Source organism: Cynoglossus semilaevis, chromosome 19, assembly GCF_000523025.1.
Source record: "Cynoglossus semilaevis isolate Cse_v1.0 chromosome 19, Cse_v1.0, whole genome shotgun sequence".
Lineage (NCBI taxonomy): Eukaryota > Metazoa > Chordata > Actinopteri > Pleuronectiformes > Cynoglossidae > Cynoglossus > Cynoglossus semilaevis.
Window position 1 is genome coordinate 7,174,976 of NC_024325.1, and position 24,754 is coordinate 7,199,729.

A 24,754-nucleotide genomic window follows, 5' to 3' on the forward strand; every position below is an offset into this window, starting at 1 on the left:
CCTATAGCTAAAAACAGCAGCACAGAGCTGCGACAAACCCCATGTCCTGGCCTGAGTGACCTGGCATCTGCAGTACTGTTGTAAGGCTTGTTGAAGGGTACGAAAGCTTAGATGAAAGAAGCTAGTCCTACCATCACAGACTCTTCAGTCTTTACAGTAGTTGCTGTCAACTCCACATACATTGTATTTTGCTCATTTATTTTCTGAGCACTTATTTCAGAGTGGATCACTAGCAATGGTACAGTCTGCTATTGAACATCCAGGTCACTGCAGTAGAATGTCCCTGGAGAACTCTAAAAATATACAGTAATTAAGTGCTTACCTCCCTCTAATGGGATGTCAGAGTAAATCCAAATAAGTTGGAAGACAGGAAGGAGATGTACCACATACATTTATTTACACACTGCAGTGTAAGATATCCTTAAAAATATCAATAAACAGTGAAACAATGCCAAGTGTCCTCAGACAGTCCTGGGTTTGCCAGAGTAGCTCATCAATTAAAGCACTGCAAGCACAGTGATATAAACAGCTACAGTGTCTTCCTACCTTACTTCTACAAAGCCTTTATAAATCCTTAAGGATGTCTGCATATTTTTTGGCATATATTTCTGTTGCAATTACATATAGAAAACATATTAAATCAGGTGGTAGCACTGCTGTGATCAGTTAAAAAAAACCTTTGCTGTTTTCATACTGGCACTTCGTAATGTATGGGATCTTGATATGGGACGATCTGTTCTCTGTTGATGATACCTCCTCTTTGGTCTGGCTGCCATCGCTGAGTGTTTTGGCTGCTGATCAGCGTGTCTCCTGTCTGTACACTGAATGTTTTACAGATTGGAAAGCACATGGATTGAGTCATGAACCTGACATGTAAGGGTTCTGATTGGCAGATGTCAGACAATGCCTAAAACCACAACATATTTTACCTTCTTCCCCATGTTGTCTTCTGCTACGCTCTGTACTGTATCACGAATGTTAGCTAATCTTAAACCTAACTTTGGAAGTAGTGTTTTGGTCACATTTGCTTGTTTTTCTTTTTTTTTTCTTTTTTGTATATATTTAAAATATTCTGTTATTACACTGAATTCTTTGTTAGATTGTGTTTCCTTTCTTTTGTTTCTGAAAAACCAGATGAACCATTTTCTGCCAAAGGATTACAAACAAAGTAATAACTGTGGAACAAAAAGGGAAATGATGTCACATGACCAACATTGGCTGTACAAGAGGTTTAGCTATAAGAGAGTCAGTGTCACTGCACACTGCATTGGATCACCAGCCAGAAATGAGAATATTTTTCTTTCTGATTCTGCACAGTTTTATTGGTGATACTATTGTTAATGTCTTAGCAGAGACATACTGTGGCTGCTGAACTGCATCCTTTATCTACTCCATCAGTCGGTCTAAGTCTTGAACAGCACAGCGAAGATGATGAGCTGTAAAGCCTGGCAGCCTGCCTGACAATTAGCCTGGCATCAGTTAGTAGAGTTTTTTTTTCCTCTTGTCAAACAGTATCAACATAGACAATGAAATGGTTAAAAGTGATGAATGATGAACAGCTGCTGATGAGTGATGCAGATGCAATAGGAGAAAAAAAAGGGAACAGAGGACATTCAGGTCACCTGTCTGTCAACACTGTGTCATGGAGTGGACACAATCAAGTATGACACCGTGGGATGTGTGTGTGTGTGTGTGTGCGCGCGCCCAAAAATTCATCATTTTTATTTTCTAACCATTTTCCTCCAGAAACCCTTTACCATCTGTCAGAGGTCAGATCACACAGACCTCTCTGTGCTGCCCGTGTTTCCCCAGCGTTGCTTACAGAATGTAAAACAAAAACAAAGGCTGAATGTGCACAGAGGATGAATGGACACAAGAGTGTACATCACCTCAGGGCTGCAGGAAATCTATTATGTAATTGGAACAGGACACACGGGCACTCTGAACGAAAACTACAGCCAGACCACACTGTACCCTGGGTTAGAGCCCAGGGTGTAATGCCTTTAAAATGCAGGTGTGTTGTTTTCTTTCTGCGCTCCATCATCTTTTTAAATCTTTTTAAATTAAAGCCAGTTCATGTGCAATCTTAAGCACATTAAACACATATTATTTAACTGTCGTCTTTAGTCTACACTAATTCAAAAGTCTTCTCTCAACTTTTAAAATAAAACATTTTCTATTAAGCCTATTATTAAAAAAAAAAAAACACTTTCTACATAATGGCAGTGATAAGTTCCACCTACGGACACTGTCACTGTAAAGACAATCTGTGTTGAGGACAGCTCACAATCGTCACTCCAACAACCCTCAACCAAATCTATTAAAAAAGAAAAATGAATACATATGTTTCCTTGTCTTTGTAGACCTCTCTCAGACCTTATGAAGTAATTTTGGAAAAATACACCGAAATTGAAAATTCAAACTGTCCTTTATCCCCTGCAGCTCTGTCCCTGGACTTCATTAAGTTTAATCTCAACTCCACTCACATCCATTTCATATGCCCACTATGACGCTCCAGCCATACAGAACTATGTCCTTGACAATTACGTTCAGTGGGTGAATAATGGTGGTGCAAAAAAACCAGGCTGAAATAATCTTTCATATAAATGCCCATGGAACCAAAGAGTATTGATTAAATATCCTTTCATTTGTTTAGTATTTATTGTTAATTCATTTTTGAATAAAGTGCAGCTTTACCATAGTTTATATCCACATCTGTTCTTCAGTGGTTTAAATTTTTTAAAACTTGCATTACCTTAAAGACTCAACCATCTGGCAATTAGATGGATTTAATTATTTCACAGTACTACTATACAGCACTGCTGCAGCACGCAGTTTGATTGATTCATTTCTTAATATTGCTTGAATTTTCCCAAGAGAAGAAGTGATGAATAGGATTTTTTTTTTCTTATCAAGGGCAACTTTTATTTCTTCTTTTCTTCTACAGCCATGATTATATTTGTTTGTTTTTTTACATAATATTATAATATGAGACAATTGAATCTTTTTAAACAATAAATATTTAGCATTAACCGTTTGAGTGTACGTCTTACTTTACTATGTTAAAAAGAGGTTAAAACACACAAACGTTTAATTTTTTTTGGTTTATCGTACTTATATCATACATTTTCTGATCATATATAACAACTTTTTTTTACACCTTGTAATTTGTTTTACATAATTTTTAGAAAAACTTTAGAAAAAGTGAAGGTCCCATTAGTGGGGAAAATACTAATGAATAAAACCTCTCTAGTCTGGAGCTTTAGACATTAAACTTTTTCATCCTGATTGTAGACATGCTTTAGCGGACTTGTCAACCTCACCTTTCAGGGAGTGATTGTTTTCCATCATCCTGGACCATATTGTCCACTGTGCTCTACAGCAGCCATTAGTCTGCACAGTCTCTTTGTTCTCTCTCTGTCCTCTTCCTCCACTTTGATCAGCTGACAGCAGACAACTATGTGGCCTCTGTATTGAATTTTCATAACAATTTGTTACCTGAGTAATGCACTGAAATAGCATTTCAGTCTGAAAACTATTTTCCAGAAGCACATGTCTGCCATTAGTGTGACAAGAGTAGGAAAATAACAAGAGGGATGTTCAGTTTTTAGTGAGTTTAAGTTAACATTTTCTTCACGTTTATATTTGTGAATGAATCGTACAAATCATCATTTTAATTTGGCCAGAACAATGTGTGTGTTGCTCTGGCAATCACACCATTGCATGTATCTGCTGTTTTTTTTTTAACAAGTGGCATTAAAATGTTTTCAGTTTTCTGTCATTATTTACAGTATAAACCACAAAATTCCAAACATCAACACTTTGACCATTAGGCTAAGGACATGAAGAATGTAACAATTTCAGCTAAGCAACCAAGTAATCCACGGAAAAACTTTGTTTCTACTTCATCGATTTTGTTCAAGTGTCTCTTCAGTTAAAACCTTGTTTTGCTCCTGCAGTGAAAGAACTCATTGTGATTTCCCTCTTTCGTCTGTATCCTTCGTTTTAATTAAAACAGATACGAACAGTTAACAAATATACTGAGAATCGTGTTAAAAGGTTACTTTTGTTTTTGTTTTTTGCCTTCTTTTTGTAGATTTTTAACCAAATTTACATAGCTCTGAATTTCAGTAGTTTGTGCAGAACTAAAACAAAAAAACAGTTACAGTGAATGGATAAAAAATATTGCCATGAAATCATATAAATATGTTTCATCATGGTTCAGTGAGTTTCATATTTACATCAAAGTGTGTTGTATGGTGATTGTAAGAATATAATGGAAATGGCATTTCCACTACTCTTGAAACACTTCCGATTGCACAGAAACATTGAATGTGTCATATATTTGGTGCGAATATTGAGCCAGGTAATGTGTCATTGTGAAGTAAAAGCCCTGCAGGTATTTGAAACATTTATTACAATGGAGGAAGTGGGAAAAAAAAAAAAACCACTCGCCTCTACAGTCATTGCCATCGGTCTTCCTGAAAAAAAAAAAGTATATTACTCAGACTTAACAATCCATCATCACAGGTCTTCTTTGTTCTCGTGAAGTCAATAAATAAGTGCATTTTCCTATACAGTGTGAATGTTTTCACAAACTGAAGTAGGTTTCTCACACATGTAAAGCCAATCTGTCAACATATTTCACAGACCGTTTTTGCTGTTGTTTACTCAGCTATGATGGAGCAGGTATGGATTTGTGTGGGTCCGGCATTTAGTGACACTGAGGCTCAGTCTATTACAAAACATATCGATCAATTTTTGTGCAAAACCTGCATTATGTATTATTAATGACATCAGTAGATACAAATGTCAGCTCTGACCTTATGAGCGACTTGAAGTCTGCTCCTAGGAGCATTTGCAGCATTGACTTTTGCATTAGTCTTTGAAAACATGTCCACATGCTATGAGAGTGTGTGTCTGACTGCAGACTGTACTGTACGTACAAAAATCTGGTTTAATACTGTAGAGTTAAGACTGAGCAGTCTGAATTGTTCAGTGCTGATTTAGTAACTCAGTAATTTGCCATTAGGACATTCTTTGTGTCTCTGCAGTTTAAAAGCAAAGTACAGCGACAGCGCCAATGATATAAACTTCAAAAGTCCCCTGTAGAGTTGGAACTGCCGAAGGTAAATCATCTCAGTCGTGATCAAAAGAGGAATCATTAGTTTTTTTTTGTTTTTTTTTTTCAATATAGTAAGTTTGCCATAAGCAAAAAGAATGGCTTCACTGAATTTTTGAAAGAAACTCTTTAAGAGTTACCATCAAGATGAACAGTAATGGCTAAAATATTCCAACTTTATGAAACTAAATGTTGAGGTTTTTTTTTTTTTAACTGAGTTTTAAGTTTCTTGCCATGTTTCATATCTGGTCTAGATTATTTATCTCAATATATCATGATAAATAAAATTACAGTCCAACATGATTAATCAAAATATAAAAAAAAAATGTAATATTTTTACAGCCCTAGTTTTATCAGTTAAGTATTGCCAAGGAAACGTAATCTCATTTAAAGTTTCATTTTACCGTCAACATTAAAAGCAGTTTCATATTGAAAAAAAAAAGAGTGGTTTGGTGAGTTCAGGGAATGGAAAGGTTGTCATAATATTTTTTAACTGAATTATTCCAAAAAGAAAAAGAAAGATGAGGTTAAGCTCACAATCATTCTGTGGGGGAAAGTCAGGTGTAACTGTTACCCAGGGGGCTTGACAGCTTCTGCAGGGGGTCAGTAGATCAAAGTAAGCTGCCTGAGTGTCTGATCCCACAGAAATAGGGTAGAAATACTAGTGCGATGGCAGTGTGAAAAAGCTGGTTTCCATTCTCTCCAGGTGGAGAGGCTGTGCGCAGATATCTGTTGCTGAGTCAGGGGAGGTCAGGATGAAAACTGAATTTTCATTATCAACAAGTGGAAACTGGACTATTTAATACTTTATATATATATATATATATATATATATATACACACTATACAGTATATAGAGCAGTGCTTGTTATTTCTGACTTCCAACTATAATAATATGTATGATGAAGAACGTCACCGATGTCTAACTGACCTTGCACTTTGCAGCAAAACACAATCAATCGAACAATCAGTAGCACTCATTTACATGGAGGTTTTCAGAGTTGGGCCTACTCAAGGCCATCTGTGAAATGCTTTGAAATATATTTGCACTTGATGCATTTTGGAAGATGTGAAGGGAGGGAAGAAAAATTCCTCAAGATGTAGACGAACACACGTGAGGACATAAACTGAGAAACCGTTGATTTATGTATGATAGAAATTATAAACCTTATATATTTTCGGTTCAGACCAAGTAAAGAGTTGTTCTTCCTCTTCTATGAAATCCTGTTTCTTTTTTTTTCTTTTTTCTTTCTTACCATTGGACCCAGGGAGACCAGTGGATGATCCCTGGATAGAACAGCCAGCTGTCATTAGAGAGAGGGGCTCCAGAACATCATCATTTGCCACACAAGAGATCTCAGCACTGTGTGTTGTTCACCTGTGTGATTCTGTCTCTGTGTGGCCAGACTCTCTGGGGCCTTCAAGTGAGGGAATTTGGCCAATACTTGGCATTAAGTATTGACTGCCTGGCTGGGCAGAATAACAGTAGAGGTGGGAAGTTTACAGAGGGCAGTGAGTGACTGAAAACACAGATACAGAAAACAGACTCTAGCTTTTTCCCACACCATGTTTCCATTACTTTTTTTTGCTGGACATTAACATCTGCTACAGAATTTGCAATATATTTACAAACAATTTATGTTACACAGTAGAATCATGTGGTCAAATGGAACCATGACTCGTTTCACTTTAATGGTGGTAGTTTTTACTATAATATCTGCATTTCCTCCACTGGCTTTTTCTACTCATATTGGTTGACTGGCTTAGTTGAATATTTTATTCCCATGTGTTTCTGCATCTTTGCTTAGCAATTAAAATTAAAATGTTGTTAACTTTGCAATTGAAAAAATCTTTTGATGTGAAATGGGCTTCAATTTTACTATAAGACCTTGGATCATCTTAAGATGATTGCCTCTATTTCAGCAATTAGTCAGCAAGTAAAGTTCTCTAAGGGGGCAAACATCCAGCCGCTGCCCAGAACTACTGCAGCCCGTGTGATGAAGTGCTGAACAGGCACTTCCATGTCTTTGTCTGCTGTTGTCACATGGCATCTGTCTTCAGACTTAGTCGATGGATTGGACTTTTTCTGTGTTACTTAAATGTTATAGTTGATATACAACGCAGTGTTCACCACAGCACATCCTTCAGTGTCTTGGATGTTTTTATTACATCACACAGCTGCAAAGCATATCTTTTTGTTTTTTACAAAAATATTTTTTTGTATTTGTTTATTTAGCCAGCAGTGTGGAGCACTATGAAGGTAATAGTTGTCTGAGGATGTCTCTTTCAAAAGCAAGTGCACCTTTATTACAGAACGTATGGCTTAAGGCTAACATATGTACTTCTCCTTTGATGATATGCAAATGTATACTACCTTCTCTTTTCATGCACCTCATTGTAACTGCATTGTAAATGCATGTGGGTCATTTTGTATGCAGTTTATATATATACAGTACATATACATATATTTATATAATATTATATTATATATATATAGAGGGAGGGATAGGATCTACAGTATTAATGTGAAGATATTCTTCTGTTCATTTCGCAACATTATGAAGATGCCAGAAATGTTGTGCATTACCATCACAATGCCCTCCTTATTGTGTTTGCTGAGCTATTGTGTGAATAATGTGCTGAAAAAGTTACAAATGGCTGCTGCTCCCTAAAGGCACCAAATCATTGTCAACACATTCACTGGAGGTTTTCAGCCATCACCAAAGTCCTCATTCCAACAAACAACACTGTTATTTGCCCAGATATCTCTCTGTCTCTTAAACACATGCTGCGTTCCTGCTGTTTTTTTTACATACACCCCTATTGCTGCTGCTGTGACAGGAGACATGCCATGTTTATTTTCTTTCCCACACCAGAAAAAAACCCCAAATATTTTCCATTTCCCAGCATGCCTTATAAAGGATGCAACTGTTTGCAATAAAGTAATACATACCTTTCGTGAAGTGCAGTAATATTCCCCTGTACACAAGCACCATGGTGTGAACTGATTATAATCACATCAGCAGAGAACTATTTCTTTTGAAACAAGAGTTATTTATATATAGAAAGTAAATGGAAGGGAAATAAGTAAGTAATTTGAATTTGTTTTCTTTTTTTTCTTTTACAGTTCTCTGCATTTTTGTGAATTTTGATTGTGGCTTGTAGAACACATTGTGAGCTGCCTTCAAAACTCAGCGAGCTTGTCATTCGACTTGTCTGCTGTAGACTGATTTACTGTCCTGACCTCGATGAGGCCAGTTTGACGCAAGCCAGGTGTCTGACAGGAAGTGGAAGAGCCTGCAAATACATGCTGGTCGTTAAGGTTGTATTTTAAGCTTAAAATGCACAAAAACATTATCCCCACAGTGTTTGTAAATAACAGCCCTATTGTTAGTATGTTTTTATCTGTTTTATTATTAGGCTTATGTGTTTCTCTTACATGGTACTTTCTGTATTGGAATATACTTTTCTAAATGCTCTTAGCTGCAATAAACCTCAGAACAGATACGCAAAATACTTTAGACAACACAAACATTATATATATATATATATTTTGGATTCAGTATTCCATTCATCCATCTTTCCATCAGTTTTATCCTGCCATGAGTTAATAACTCAGTGTCGTATTTCCAGTTTTGTGTCAGAAAGCTAAATAAAAGAATGTGTGCCTCTTCTAAAATAACTCTGTCTCTTTAGCTGAGCAAGATATTTTTCTGCCATTCCATGCAACTTAACATTTAATCAATCATTTCCAAGTGGATTTCTGACAGACGTGCTGAACTCCGTCTGCTGCCCCGGGAGCATTTCATTAAACTGCAGTTAAATTAGTGAAACTCTTTAAATCAGCGTGACAGCCCAAAACGCTCCACATTGACAAAAATGGTAGATGGATTTCATGCCCTACGTCACTGTTAACTGTAAAACATCTGCAATGGGCACTTGAATTTTGTGGCTGTAAGACTCTGCTCTACCGCAACCATTTCACTTTATACTGTGTCAGTAAAATTAAAGCTATCTTTAAAATTTCACAACTCTACCTTATTCTTTGATGTGTTTAATTTCTCTAATAATAAAAAAAATAGTTTTCATATTTTTGTGTTGCTCAGATTAGCTTAATTGCATTTTTGTTTGGTAATTAAAAACCTATGCAAATGTTTTGCAAACAAGGTTGAAATGTGTTTATAATTACATTCTTATCCTACATTACACTTTATTACATTATGTCGTGCCAAGTTTGGTTCGCTCAGCGAGTGGGTTTTTTTTTATGTGATATAAAAAGATATGAGTTAATAAAAATAAAAATAAAGTTTTCTATATACACATATAGTGCTACAAAAAGTAATGTACAATTAAGCGATATGATAACACTCATTTTTAGTTGAATCTTTTTCACTTGTAAGGTAGCTGACAGGTTAATGATGGATTCAATTGATGCTGCTCTCAAAATGTCAGGATCGTAATGAGAAGCGTTTGTAAATGGTGGCGTCTTAGTTGGTTTATTATTAACTTTGCCATAAAACACACGTAAAATCAGAGCTTGCATTAATGGCTGATAGTAACATCGCTGTGCAGCCTAAGAAATTGTGTTATGTTGTTAATGCACAAAAACTATTACAGAAGGCTTATTATCAGCCCAGTGTCTAACCATCTGGCTCCAGCTGTGATAGGCTGCTTAAAGCCTATTTGTCTGTGCATGGATTATGATATTCACTGAGCTGCCAGTCAATGGAGACGGAGCTTGGCACACACTCAGATCTTCTACATACTGTATGTACTGTATACATCTGTTTTTTATGCTTGTCTGCTTGTGTATTATTAGTCTCAGTAAATGCAATGTGTCTTCTCTGTGTAACCGAGCCATTGGCAGCCTGTCTGCTGTCACACTCTGAGGCATTCTCACTAATATCAGTCAAGCAGTCTCCTCAGTCATATTTACTGTACCTACTGTATAGGTACTGTTAAGTAGAACAACACATTCATCACTAGGTCATTTCATTGACCAAGACATAAAGAGGAAAAGAAAAATTCACAGAACTTCAGTTAGGGTTATTTTGATATATTTGATTAATTTTCTGTTCTCTACGTAGATATCGATACAAGTAGAATTTGTACCTTTGGGTAATTTATACACATCTCATTGAGAACACAGCACAGGAAAATGCAAAGGCAGTTCGGTTTTATTCCCACTGACAAAAGACTATTTAACAAAACCAAAATATTTGTATGAAAATATTATATAGAACTATTTGAAAAATGGCCTTTATACTGACATTATTGTCTCATGAGCCAATATATCCATTCACCTACAGATAAAATGAATAAAATAATATTTACAAAGATAAGAAAACACCAAAAAAGTGAGCAATTTTTTGCTAAAACTGATTCAACCATCATTTATGGTTAGGGTGATATTTTTAGTAAAGCCACTGTATTGTTCATTTTTATAATATTTATCCCAATAACAAATTATGTACTCTTCACTGTCTGCTAAGGCCCATACGACTAATGTTTAACATATACAGTACATATAGATGTATTTCATTGTTATATTATATCTCCCTGAAAAATGTTTAATATTTTTAGCACAATTATGCAACTTACAAGAGTCCACTTGTAGTACAATAGTATACAATTGTACTATCTATAATCTTCCATAAGCAACCATTAACAATATTTTTATTTTACACAAAAAAGAACCTTGCCCTTAGGGGTCACTAGAATCACAATCAGAACCAATTGTGTAGCTGAATCAAACAAATAAATATTAATGTCAACAAACCACAGCTTATGTTAAAGGTACATGACAGCGAACAGTTACTACGAGTTGAATATTCACATGGCGTAAACAAATCATTCTGTATAATGTAATCAGAAAACAAACATGGTTTACAAACACTGATCATTTTCTTTCTGATTGCTAAAAACAGCTGCACCACCATCCACTGTTGTGTGTGTGTGTGTGTGTAAGTGTAAGTGTATGTGTATCTGATCACAAATATTCCCCGTCCTGTACGACACGCTGGCTTTTATGGAGTCTGATTCATGTTCTATCCTTGATTGAAGTCTATCTGTACATACACACACCTGTCCTCTCCAATGTGCAAATGTCACAGTATCACTGATGGAATCACAGCAGCTGTCCAGAAATACCCACACTCCACCTCAAAGTGGTGAAACAGGGGATCAGATACAGCCTGCATTCGTGTCATGTCTTGTTATCTCGTTCCGTTCAGGTTGTCTGCCCGTGTGTTTCTTCTTACGTGTCAGATCCTACACTATCAGACATTAAAGCAGGATCCTGCGACTCCAAGCTTTAAAACCCGATCCCACAGTTTAACCTTGTTTCACCTGATCGTGCTGTCAACAGTGTTTAATCTTGGAGCATTTTTCTGTCTCTATTGTGTGGCCTTTCTTCCTGTAAGGTGACCAACACTGATTTATAAAAGTGGTGTAAACATATGATCTCCATGTGTTTTCATCTATGATTTCTGTTTATCTTTTTTGGCCCAGCCTCCATAGGATGATGCAGCATCTCAAAAATGAATCAAAGTAGAGGGGAGGAGGACATAGTTTTGCAACAATGGATAGAGAGTCAAGTGCTGTGGGTTGCTGGAAGGAGCCACTCTTTGGATGGCCTTGTCAATTTGATTGATGAGAATGGCAAGCGTGTGTTCTTGGCAGATTAAGGGGTTCATCCTCCAGGCGATGCTGATTCACTTATCTAGATTTAAAATGACGGCAGGAGGTGTTTTCATCATACTGCCAAAGTGTCAAGAAGGAGATTATGCTGCTGCACATTAAGTCAAATGAGATGGGGGGCTGGCTGATGTACTTGTTACAATGTCATGTGAATACATGCACACACCAACTAGTTGTCCTTAAAAACAAATGGCAAAGCAACAAAAGGCAGCGAGCCTGAAAAAAAAAAAAAGAAAAGCAAATGTCTCATGTACGTGACAGGTTGTGGGGCAGCGGGGCAGGCCACTAGGCTTCTTTATCACATTTTCTATATTGTATTTAATGTCTTCTTCTGGTCTTTAAATCTCAGCAGAGCAGATATCAGAAAAGCAGAAGTCAGTTTCCTTATGATTTCTGTTTACAAATGCAGAATCAAAATGTGCTAAATTCATGATATCAGGACCAAGAAATATATACAAAATGTACATTACGTTCTCAGTGGCAGTCATCACATGTTTCCCTGCTATTTGTTCTTATGAATTACAGTGATTATTAGCTTTGATATCCATCCTGAAGACCAATAAAATCTGGACATTCCTAGTGTTTATATTGGAGGCAATGGTTGTTGAAGTGGTCAAATTTTCCCACAGCTGTATTGATCTTATAACAAATATGAGCATCAAACCATCGCAATCAGTCATAAAGTGTCACGCTCAACCTGTCATTTGAACTTCCCTTTATATACCTTATTTATATCTTTGTGTGTGAAACTTAAGTTACACCAGCAATAAAAATATCCAGAGTTTAGAGTTCTTTTGTCAGTACTAGCTGAACACAATGTCAATTTATGTTTTTTATAGTAAAAATCTATTGAAATTTTTTAATGCATTTTTGCAGTAAAAAAAAAATCGGATCAGGAGCCATTGAGAACATTCAGTTGTACCTGACATTCAACGTTCACGTTACAAGAATATTTTAAAGTTACATCGTACACGTTATGATGTAACTTTTGCACCCAGTTGTATGGGAATATTATTCAGTAATAGCCTTTAAGCACTTCACCATCAGATTCTCCAGAGAAGCTGAGGTGTAAGGTTTATACCAGTGATTCTGAAACGCTGTGCTGTCCCAAGATAATGTACAGTTTGACATTATCAGGTTTACCTTGGAAGAGAATTTTTTCTGCAAATAATTTGCCGTTTATCTGCGTAACGACAAGCAGAGTATGTTAGGCCCAGGTTTAACATTAAGTCAGTAAACTGTGAGTAAATTCAAACAAGAGTATAATAAATTAATTAATTAATATAAATTATAAACAATAATTGAAAAAGCATTCAGTAGCAAATTGCTAAATGTACTGACAGCGGCTGATTTCCCCCAAAAAATCAACTTTTAAAATGTAGGGGAATGCATAAAAATGCAAAGTATGCACAAGTAAATGATCAATATAATGTTGAAATTGAACAGACCTGGGACTTAGTAAAGTTTGCTATTTACTTACAGTAGCAGCCGTTTATATGAACCTGTTATAGTGAAGAAAATCATATTAATCACATTAACTGTTGTTCTCTGAAGTTAATATAATTGGGGACACCTTCACTATGAACCAGCAGGCGTCTCAAAACCATGGAAGAAGTACTCAGCCATCATTCATGTGATTATTCACACCTGCAATTTTCCCGCAGAGACCTTTTACAACAGCTTCTGTGTAATGTTGGTAACTATCAATCAAGCCAGAAAGAGACGAAATGAAATGCCCTCATTCCCCCTGCAGCCGATGAAAACTAATGAGTGACAGCATCGCGGCCATCAATCATCCTTTGTTTTCTCTTGACAACAGGAAATTAGAACATTTAAATTATTTAAAAAAAAAAAGTTCGACATGTGATGTCATCAGCTGGTATTCTTTTGAAATAAAAGTATTTGCTTCTTAACAGATCTTCATACATCGTAGTACTCCTCTATTACATCCATTAGAAACATACTGCAAGGACGTGGTACATGGTCTGAGTAATAAGTACTTACACACACATTAAGTGATTGCCTGTAACCCAGGGCTCATATGGGAAATGTTATCATTTAAATGTATATGCTAATTATCATGTAGAATGTCTGGAGTTGTGCATTTGTTATTGTTTTGTTTTGAGAGAGCTCCTCTAGTGGCAGAAATGACCTCCATCTTTCTGGATTGTCTGTGTTGTAAAACAAACCTTATTGTATCTGTCATTTGTTTTTTCATTGAGCGTCTGTCAGGGCTCTCCATCAACCCCACCACGTGTCCTTGTTTCCAGCTCTGTCACGTGAATTATTAACAGAAATCCCCTTTGCAATATCTAACATGACAATTTCATCAGTTCCTTATCTTTATTTATCTGATTGTAAAGAGATTAACTAAAGGTTGACATATTGTGAAAGATGATCAGATTTGGAGACTACAAACTCATACATGAAGATTGACTGGAGATTGTCGGGTTGCATGCGATTCTGAAAATGTTCACATGAATAAAGGATGATGATGACACTGACCCTTTATAAGTCCTGCACACAAGCTACAGTTTTGTATTTATTCCTTGTGTACAGTTGACACAGAAGTTCTTTGGCTGCAGGCCGGTTTCCCTAAGTTAGTTAGCAGTTGAGCTGTTCGGAGTGTATATGGAAATAATTTCATCTTAAGAAAATATAAATCCATAGGAAACAGAATTCATGCTCTGAAGTTTTCTTTAAAATTGTCAGAAAACCAGGGGAGATGGTAAAATTGTACAGCTTGTGTTAGGAGTATGGTATGGCAGAAGCTTTAAATGAAAGAGAAGATGATGAAATGGAAGAGTAAATGAAAGAGCAACGTTCAACAAGTTAGGCGACAAGTTCAACTTTTTGTCAGAAATTTCTGGCAACCTGTCAGTTCATCTGAGCTTCACTTCAGTCTAAACTGTGTAAGGTCAGTCATTCGCACCTGTGAGAGAGCAAGCAGAGAGAGACATGAAGTCACCGGTTGACTTGCTTCAGCCACGTGTTAACAACTCTAATGTCTGCAGCAACTTCAGTTGAATAAGGATGTCCAGATAAAATCTTGGAGAGTCAGGAGCAACAGATGGGAAGTAAATGAGGATTAGGTGGGTTCTCATAAAATACATATTCAACTTCACCAAGACATTCTGGGTAATTTTGTGTCCTTGTAACCTTATTATAAAGATGAAGTAGAACATTGTTTATTTTCCAGAATTCTTCATTTCTTCTAGAATACCTTGAGCTGTGAGTGTGGTAAAGCTAAAGCTACAGAACCTCAGGTGCCATAAAACCTTTTGTAAGTCTATTGTATAGATGCTTACTGCATGTACTTTTGTATATGCATTATATTTAAAGAGGAACTTTACTACTACCCATTGTCCTGCACGCCTCGTATATGTCAGTTTATTTTCATCAGCTATAAAAACCTTTTACTCCATGTCTGAAAACATCAGCGTGATCACGGCGACTCCACTTACTGTAGGTCGACGACAAACACCTCCACTGCTACAGAGCAGTGGCCAACTGGATACTCCAGCCAAGACAAGAACTTATTGTGGCCATTGCTGTCACTGAAGTGCTGTTGTAGTTTATTGCCAGGTTCGTATTGTTTTGCTAATTTAGCACACAGAGTAACTAAGGTACTTTTTATATATAGTCCAAGTGAGTGGTTTCCAACCTTTGGCTTATGACCCCAATGTGTACACACACACATTTGTTTTTCTTTTCCTATAGTTTTATTTTATATTTATTTATATACATAAATTTTTAATTTATATTTTGATTAATATATGTATTATATATTATATATGTATTTATTTATCAATTATTAGACATTCACACATGGGGCCACAACCCCAAGGTCTAAGCCAACAGTACTGCAGCATTGCTTCACCTAAAGGTTAATACCTGTCTCCTTGTTAATCCCCTGTTAGAAAATCACCACTTGGTGATGGCACCAGCGGTGAAATGTGTATTCCTGTCTGCTGGTTGGTGGAACCATAAAATATGATCGGCTGACTCACATCATTTGTAGTTTCTTGTTCAGTGCTGTTCAGTGTCCACCACCTCAAATCAAAAAAGCAAAAAGCATGATGAATTGTATTTTTCACAACCTGCTGGGACAATGTGTTCTGTTTTACAAATCCTCAGGGAGAGAAGGTTGCTGCAGCTGTGTCAACTCCAACACTATTGTCAGGGACAGACTTTTCTATTTTTTTATTGGATAAAAACTTGAACCCATGTTTTATTTTGTGGATTGATATACAAAGTGCAATTATATCATTGCATATTAATTAAAATGTAATGTATCTTCCCTGTAGTATTAGGTTAGATTGTCCTATTTGTGTAAATCTCTACTACTCAAGTAGTAAATGTGATCCAATATGTTCAATTGTTGTTGTTGTATTTATAATTTAATACAGCAATATAGCCGGAAACCAAGGCCACACCGTGATTAGCATGCAAACGTGATAGCCGACTGTAACACCAAGGGATATGTTTGAAGTTTTGGAAGCCTTTGGAAAGACTTTGGACCATTACCCTGTGGAATAAATTGCTGTTGTGCACAGAAGGGAAAATGTCCATCACATTTACAGCTGACTGACTCTGATGTTTGGTCAAGCTTTGTCCCTGACCAGCTTTGTCTCCACGTCATTAAAACAGATACTGAGTGGCCATAAAAGCTGACCAGGAAAAGCAATCAAAGTTAGTGGTGCGGGAAAGGCCTCTAAGAGCTTCACTTCAAGAAAAAACAAAACATCTTCTAAAAGGGAAAATGCATAGGGTGACACTGCAATGCATTATTTCTCAAGCTAGTTCTTCAAAAAGAGGAAACAAAAAGAAGCGAGGATAAAAAATATATACACTGTATGTATTGCTCAGGATCAGGATAAATATAAAGAGTTTGTTTATTTGCCTTAAGTTAAAGATATTTGTTAAACTTTCTTTAGTTAATTAATTTTTGTCACCCGATCCTACTTTTACATTACAGGGATTTTGGTTAAGCCTTGGTGGGAAGGATTTCTGCATTAGATCAAGGGTGCACAGTAACACGATACAAAGATCGGGATCTCTGAGTGGATCCCACATTGCAGGTCAAATACTTCTGTTCTTAGTTGTTACTGTTCGACAGACAATCTGACCAAAGATTTTTTTTGTGCCCTGTTAAAATGTTTGCACCATAAGAAAACATCACACTCTTCCATTTGAGAGGGTGGAGGAAATAAAATGGCTCCTCTCATTAATCTTCCATGATCAATCCTACAGAACTCTGGCTCTGCTCCTTCAGTACATAGCATTAGCTAAATTGAGTCATTATTCAATATGAAGCTCATGTTATTTTCCCATTATCTAGTAGGTTACCTTGAGATTTATTTCATCCATTCATCACCTCCTCTTGAAGCTTTCTTCACTTTCCACTTGGATGTGAAGAGAACAGCGGAAACTTGTGCCATTGTTCACTTTTGAATAGATAAAAGAAAGAAAAAAAAAACATGCTACGCAAGACACTGAGGCAGAAATTTGTGATCTGTTTTTGGTCCTATTAAGTAAAAAAAAATGATTTAAAATGTCTTACTTATAGAGGTATTCAATTGGAGGATGATAGAGCTGCAATAATCCTAAAAAAATGTAGGTAACATAATGTAACATAATCAAAAAGTAAAGGAAGAAAAGAAATGTGTCTGAGCTTGCCAGAAATGTGTGATGTCAAAATGGGGTCACAAGCCAAAGAAAGTTTAAGAACCACTGGTCCAGTCTATGCTGAAGTCAGGCTACAGTTTTCTGTGATCTACTACCTACTGTATTTAAAATGCATTATTAATGGTCTGCAGTTTGATGTATAGTAACATAATAATAATAATGGTTACAGGTTTCTCCGTAACCTCAGAGTAGACTGTAGCAGAGTTTTATTTAGGGCAGACTCAGTAATAATTCCTAATGTTCCAAAAAGTTAGTTCTGCAGCTGTTTGCTCTTTTCTCATCTCCCACTGTGCAGTAGAAGCAGCAGGTCTGCAGGTGATACAGAATTGGTCTCCATTTTTGACAAGGGTTGCTTTATTAACAGTACTTGACATTTTTATTTTGTATGACCTCGTGTTCTTTAAAAAAAGAAAAGAAAAAAAAAGCTGACAGATTTTTCTTTTCTTTAGAAAAAGCATTTTGTAACTGGTCAGCTGGCATTTAATTAAATGTCTTTTGATGGGAAAGTCGTTGTTATGCACTGTGCGTGCTTATGTTTGTATGCAATTGAATTTTACTTTGATAATAACGCTGAATGAGCATTTGGCCTTTAAATATATAGTTTTAATCAACAAATCCAGTTGTCCAAAATCTGTGAGAGATCAGATGGTCAGATCGGGCGGTTTCACACGGCTAAAAACAGGGGTGTCAAACATATGGGGTGTCAAAACTGGCATGCTTGGGCTTTCAATCCAGCCCACTTGATAAATTCTAAAAATATTATATTATTTAAATTATATTTATTTCAATATGAATACTTACTAATATATTTGCACTTATTTGCATAAAAACAAAGGGGAAAAACATGGAGTTATTGTTATTTATAGGTTGTACTGGTCCAACCCACTTGACATCTAATGAGGTTGTATGTGGACCCTGAACCAAAATGAGTTTGACAACCCTGGCTTATAATAACCAATTAGACAAAATGATATTTTCGAGTGAAGACACTTGCAGTAATGAGGATGTGTAGTATTTGAAGTTGCTTTCCATACTTTGGTCAGTGGCAGTCTGAGATAAATTGGCTCCTAAATCTCTCAGTGATGTCTTTGAGGTTGATAGCCTGAAAGAAAAATTCCCATCTGTATTCACACAACAGATCGTTCTGGTTCTCCACTGAGGCCTATAAAGGAATTACGACATGGAAGATGCCCGTCATCATTTAACCTCTCATCTGAAGATTTGCTTGACAGACTGCAAATGATCTGTGAAACTCAACCTGAGTCTGTTATAAACAGTTACATTTCCCAACAGATCCCACTATTTCTTTCCCAGTGTCTTAGATCCTTATTCACTGAGTGATACGTTCTCCTTGGAATTTCAATGCCTCAAATCAAAGGATGACATGGAAGTAGGGAGGGGGTGGGAGGTGGGGTTCAATCTTCAATAATATAAGCCAGAAACACAAATGGTCTTTTATAATTCCTACTATAACCTAACAGTTATGTGGTTAAGCATATAGTATAATTGTACTGCCATTCTTCAACATCATCACCAAACTAATTAAAAATGGTGAAGAAAGTTAAAATGTTACTCTGCTGAAACACAAGCAAAAATTTAATAACTAAAAACCGTAAATTAAGCGTGTGTAATCAGACTCTATGCTAAAAGCTTTTGGCCCTTCAATGAGATGACAGTGGCAACAGTGGCCACCAGGTATATGATAATAATAGCAATAATAATAAAATACAACATTAGCTTCTAAAGAATAATAATAAAATGAGTAGGTTTTAGTGGCGCTTTGGCCCAGAGGCAATGTCTCTGTCATTGGTGTGGGTTCACCTCCTGGGCAAGTTCGAATCCTGGTTAGGGCAGTTGGTACCTTCCAGTGGACTCACCACCTGCAGGAAGGATTGGGGGTTGGTGTGGTGCAATCTGATTTTGGTGACTGCTGCCCCCGCGACCTGGTAACGGATAAGTGGATGAAAATGGATGGATGGATGAGTAGGTTTTTTTTTTCTTTCTTGTCTTGATGACATCAGTTATAGATGAACTCGAAGGACAATTTATGCTACACATCTCTACATCCAGGTTTGGGGTCTGACATTCTACAGCAGTGACTTTGTCGCAGGTGAATAAATCATTCAGTGAGCCCTGACAGCAATCCTGGCTCTTGTATCTACTGTGTACAGTAGGTTCACAAAAATCACCCAGTGTACAGTACAAGTACATATATGTATGTAAAAAAACTATTATGTTAGAATTGAGGAACTGCCACCCTGGTCTAGTCAGTGAATGTGGTTGGATATTAATTCATCTCAGTGATATGTTCTTCCATTCTGCAGAAATGTTTCCTAAGGCAGAGAACTGATAACACATTGGTAAATGTCACATTAAACTTGACCCCAACATGACCCTTTTTGATAGATTGCATCAGGATGATCACTAACTTCTTACCATTGTTATTATTTGTAAGTCAACGATAATACAGTCGATACAGGAAGAGTCAGTTTTCCTGGGTTCTCCTGACCTTACAGTCCTAGTCAAGAACCTCTTTCATTTCCCTGTCACGCACAGTTATTCTAGAACTCTCTGTTCTCCTCTGAAAACTCTTTAAACAATTTATTAAGATAAGCGACTTTTCTTCTCCTTACCTGTATTTATATTAAAACATTAACTGGACTGGACCAGACTCTTCTAAACCATGTTGAGTAGGTAATTGAGTATTTTAATAGCAACAGTCAACAGTTAAAAGTGTTTGATTCCTAATATTTCTATAAAGATTTAAATCCTACAGTACATTATTATGGACAAAATGTCCATGACAGTGTTTTGTCTGGTATGAAGGTTTGTGGTTTGTTGTTACTGTGAGATATTTTAAATTATTCATGTATTGATGGGGTTTGTTGGTATTTTGTGTTCTGCACTGAAAACCTTGTAGCTGTGATTGTTGTTCCAATCTCCAAACTCGGAAGAATTCACAACCCAAACAAACTCTTGATAGACCAACTCAGTTCTACTAAGTGTTGCATTCTGAACTAACTTATCTCCGCATGCAGTGGATTGGTTAATTCAGACTCCAAGAGCTGCTCGTTACATACTATGTCACCTTGAAATGTATTTCAATTGAATGCAATTGTTAGTCTCCTTTGCTCAGTCAGAGCTCAAGTGGATTGCTTTTGTCGTTGGTAATGAGGCTGATAGACACTGAATCCATGATGTGATTCTTTGTTTTTCCTTCTCTCCTCTTCTAGGTAAGTGAAACAAATTGCTGCGGCTGATTGAAGGCAGACTTCCCTGTGGTATCACTTCAACTACAGATGCTGCTCTGGTACAGTAACCAGAAACACTACCAGTGAATTCTATCTTTCATGTTTTTCTATTTTGGCAATTTGGTGTTCTGATTACTTTTCGATTGGTTGCAAAAGTTTTGCTCATCTTCGGCATTCGGACAATTCCACAGAGTTTAAATCAAATCAGGAAAAAAGTCACATCATCATTTTACTGATTGAAGAAGTCAAATTGGGACCAGAGCCTACAGTTCATCAGTTCATCAGTTCTAGCATTATTAGTTTGCTTCTAGGTTGACAGTTGGCTTTGTTATTGTTTCATTACAGCCAGTTTGATTGATTGATTGATTGATTTAATAAAAAATATATTAAATTGAATTATGAAAATATATTTCAAGGAAAAAATATTTAATTTAAATATAATTCACTGGTTGATTGATGAGTAAGTCATTAAATCATTTATTAAAAGTAGCTACGTCATTAAATTGATTAAAATGTATTTATAAATGTATTATTTCCTACATACTACTTAAAAAACATCATTATTAAACTTAGTAATTACACAAAAATTTGACACTGGTTTTAGAAAATAATTATCGGAATGTTGTTGTAAAAAGGCAGACTTTATTGACACTGACTGTCCTCAAGTATCCGTCAGTTTGGCGGCCTCTATGGCTTGAAGTCATCTTTATGGTAAATTTACATAGAATAAATACGTTAAAAAAGAACTGGAGTGACTCCATTCAGGTTACAGTAAATGTTATTGTCCTTTACATTTTCTATTATTGTCTATACCATTATGGGAGCCCTGGGTCATATTTCTGTTTACAATAATAAGGTCACATGCAATAGCAGAAATGATAAAAAGGAATAAAAATTGTGTACCTAATATTAATTTTGTTTGACCTGCATTAGCAAAGTTACAAGAACTTACACCAGTTACAACAAACAGTCTCAATTAATCAGCACCACCAACTCACTTCTCTGCCTTAATTTGGACTTATATACAGACGTGTGGGTGTGTTGACAGAGAGAGAACTCTGTGTAATGTCACATTAGCATACCTCCATCCCCTGGCTGCTACCCAGAGTGACATATGAGACAAACCTGTGTACATGGAACCAGCCCTGTACTGACTTGGCTATTATGCTGCTAATGTAACCAGCAATGTGTGATAGCATTGCTCCTGACAGACTAGCCCAGTGTCAGTCACCAGGGGCTGCAGAGGAGACTTGGCTTTAATGAGAAACATTGTGCTTCGACCGGGGTTTTTTTTTTTTTGTTGTTGTTGTAATACGTTTTCTGTTAAAATGACATGAGGAATCAGGTTTAATATTAAGTGCCAATGCAGTGCAATCAAAGTAAGAAACTTTTTGCGACTGCTATTTGACACTACATTTGTCATAAATAGTTGGTTTACATTTTAATCTCATTAAAACCAGGATAGCTGTGTCTGAACAGAAGTTCTGGTCTCTGTAAACTGCTGGGTGTTGACCTGGCATTTTCAGCTAGTAGCGCTACAGGAAATGAAAACATTTTCCTGCAGTGCACAGTGACATCATGTGTGTTGACTGGCTGTTAGAGCAATTATAAGTGGAAGGACTTATCATTGAATTATTGGATGCCAGTGTTTCTAGTTCTACCCATATGTTTTAATTAATTAAGAAATTAAAAATGTTCTCACAATTTGATTTAGATGATAAATGCGTTCATTTTTACAGTCCAGGAGTTTGAACTTGAGAAAACACATTTATTAGCCCAGGGTGACTTTGAACACAAATGAGAATATTAGAAAAATTGCAATGTATACTTTATCTTAAAACATTTTCCATATCATCATTTATCCAAAAAGGCCATAAAAACTATATATATTTATATTATGTATTTGCTTTTTAACAGCTTCAATATATTATCATTTCAATGCCTGGTGCCTCTTATATTCACCTGTGACTAATCTTAGTTATACTACCTAATAATACTGAATGTTCCTTTTTGTTGTGTATCGTAAATACCAAAAATACCATAAAGTTGTACTATTATTTTTTATGCTGAGTTAAGTTGTCAATATTTTAAAATTTACTAAATTATATTGTTCATTTTTATGCTGATCCTGTGCTTTGAGGCAATACACAGATTCACACATTCAAGCTGATAGTTGTAAACCTTAGATTCACATACACATAGACAGAGGAGCATCACCTTCAAGCAACGTCCAATGACAGTGCCTCGTTATTTAGGTTGAATATAAATTCTTATCTCGAGCTATTTATCTGAGAAATTGTTGCAAAGAGAATGAAGTCAATATTTTTATAACTTGGTCTGGATTTAAAGTTTACTCAGGATGGTGAATAAACATTTAGTTCTGTGTCTTATCTTTGGCAGTTAATGGGATTTTGGTCTGTTTTAAAGGAGCATTTTCTCTGGCACTTTCTCTGCTAATGGGTCTAACTAATAACAGGATCCAACAAGTTCCATCACTTTAGAGGACAATTAGAATTTCACTCTTTTAAAAGTTTCTGTAGAGCAGTGGTTCTCAAACTGTGGTACGTGTACCACCAGTGGTATGCGAGTGCTCTCTTTGACAATCTAAGTACTGTTGCTTAAAGCAGGGGACTGAAACTCCTGTTTTCCACCAACTGCTTTCCTTAACTTAACCTCTGCATTGCCTTTAAAGGCACAGTACTAAGTCTATTATATATGAGACAATTTTGTGTCATGGATGGAGAGGTTCTTTTTTAATCTATAATAATCAGATATTTTCTTTAACTTAACTCCTGCTTTAAACAAGGATAAACTAAATTCAGACTCCTGGTCAATAGACAATGTTGTTTCCACTGTCAGTGGACGGAATTATATTTTGTTTGTTTTTTTTTTTATGTACTGTGTCCTCTTGGAATGAACTGGACTATGCGAAGGTCGAGAGGCATCTGGAATCTGTTGTTATGAAAAAAAAAATCTGTGAGGTTTGAAAGAGTCTCAAATATGAGGTAGCTGCTAAATATCCTGCTCTAAAGTGAAACACAGTGGAGCAGAAGGCATTGGATTCTTGGCAGGTGTGTCCTTCACTTTGCTTTGTGTTGACATTGATTGTTTCTGACTCTAGAGGAGGTGCATGCTGCAATTTCATCATCTGACTTTGGCAAACAGTTTTTTTTTTTTTGTTTTTTTTTAACCATAGTTCTTCATAGTATATTTTAATTTGATCTTAATCAAATAATTTCCTTAAACAACCATTGATTTTTATCTCCCGACAGGGCCTGCAGTCAGCATCAGTGCTGTTTATGAATGAACTGGTGGGTAAATAGGTAAAGTTAGGTAACTATTAAATGCAGTGTGTTTTACGAATAAAGTTTATGCACAAGGTAAACATTAACTTTTAACTGAGGACCCTAAGGACTGTTTGTTTGTCTGTGACTAATTACAAGGCCACATACATACACACACACAGTGTTTTGTGAGTGTGAGTGTGTCTGCGTGTCAGAAGAAGAAAGAGAGACGGAGAGAAAGACAGAGGGAGTCTACACAGCTGCACACTAACAGTAGCTGTTGCTGTGTCCTGGCCTTTTAAAGGTCTGTCCCAGGAAACTGAAGTTTCCATATTTCCAATAGGGGGCACTGAACATGAATTTCTGTTTAACAGATCATTTGATGTGAGACCTAAGTCCATCAATTTGAAATATGATAAATAATTTAATTAGCACACTGACAGTTAGTGGCTCTAGAGAGGGGAGGTAGTGTAGCATATCCAGCCCATCGGTGTGGTGTGACTGGCAGCATTTGACAGGCAGAGAAGATCGAACCGACCGCATGTCTTCCGTGTATTCACATAGTGGAGTGAGAAAAAGAAAAAGACAACTGTAATATGAGTGGAGAGGTAGAGGATAAGTGTCAGAGTATATAAATGTATGTATATATATATATATATATATATATATATATATATATGTGTATATATATATAAACGCTTTATAAAAAA

At 36.2% G+C, this 24,754-nt stretch overlaps 1 protein-coding gene across 3 annotated transcripts in view; it reads left to right on the plus strand.

Moving 5' to 3' along the window:
- Positions 1-24,754, plus strand: part of ntm (neurotrimin) — a 284,308-nt gene that overhangs the window by 126,450 nt on the left and 133,104 nt on the right. Inside the window, exon 1 of one of the 3 annotated variants that reach the window (XM_025065451.1) lies at positions 20,765-20,819. The exons of the other annotated variants lie outside the window; for them this stretch is intronic. The gene's annotated coding sequence lies outside the window, so the exon portion shown is untranslated. Of the gene's footprint in view, positions 1-20,764; positions 20,820-24,754 lie in introns of those variants that run through there. 3 annotated transcript variants of the gene reach the window in all.